The following is a 1,209-nucleotide window of genomic DNA, read 5'->3' as shown; positions in this document are numbered from 1 at the left end:
CTCAGTACATTTGAAGCAACATGGATATAGGTCTGGGCTTTGAATAGGCCATTTGAACACATTGATATGCCTACAGCAGTTCTGACCAGCTTACCTAGGTGGGCCCCATACGAGATAAATATGGGCTACAATAAGGGTCCCACAGGGATTTGTCCAGATGTGTTTGTCTTTTTCTATCTTGCATTTTAAAGATCGACTTTGTTAAATTAAAAAAATAAAAAACTGGAGAAAAAAGCTTGTTTCATCACAATCTAAAGAGGAATTTTATTTATCTTTGTTCATCCAAAAACATCCAGGTCTGAGCCAACAGTTGAACAGCAGCAGCATTTTGTCTTCGGCGCATCTAAAAGTCATTAATACTGCAGGCAGATTCTCTCAGCAGAGCATTAAAGTCTCATGATTTCAACGCCAGGCTAAACTATTTAATTACACGTCTGTGTGTGTTATTTCTGCTTCACTGTTGGGCACCAGGTTGATAAAAAAAAGCACTCAACCAGAAACTGCAGCCCTCAAGTTTTTTCCAGAAAGAAATAAAAATAACACGTTTTCATCGACTGGTTGCTCGTCGAGGCTCCTAGAAACGGTTCTTGACGCCCGCTTCTTTCCTGAAATGCAGCCACTTCCCCTCATATTTTGGGTTTTCCAGCACAATCATCAGCATTTCTGCCTCCATGACATAAAACAAACGAAGACTGAGCGCCTCTGCCTCAGTGTGTGCGGTTTGAAACCCCCCTGTCAGCAATCACTGGGTGGGAGACGGACATAAACCAGGCTTTAGAAGCCCATAATGGCCCACTGCAGCGCTGGCAAAACTTATATCACATTAAGCCTTTTCCCATTCAGACACAAATAGGATCATTATTTTTGATAACTATACAGCAAGTGCCGGATGATTCAATTACATTACTTGCCACCGCACATTTCTGCATTTCGGTTAAATCGTCATAAATCTCACCGTGTCCTCATTACTGTATTTAATTATAGCACAAAACGAATCAATAACACACTGCGCAACAAATTATCAGAACATTGTCGCCCGTCGGCGAACAGCAAGCAGGTCCGATTCATTTTCTCCTCAACCAGGAGTCACACTGACTGCTGCTTACTGGGTTTATTTATTTTAATTTTTTTTTTTTAGGAGAACAGCCTCTACTTCTGTTAGAATGACAGGAGAGGTGATTTACAGGAGGGCCAATAAAGCAACGCAGG

Source organism: Poecilia formosa, unplaced genomic scaffold (assembly GCF_000485575.1).
Source record: "Poecilia formosa unplaced genomic scaffold, Poecilia_formosa-5.1.2 Scaffold34, whole genome shotgun sequence".
NCBI classification, from domain to species: Eukaryota; Metazoa; Chordata; class Actinopteri; order Cyprinodontiformes; family Poeciliidae; genus Poecilia; species Poecilia formosa.
The sequence above is the reverse complement of the archived record's forward strand: the minus strand, read 5'-3'. Positions refer to the sequence as shown.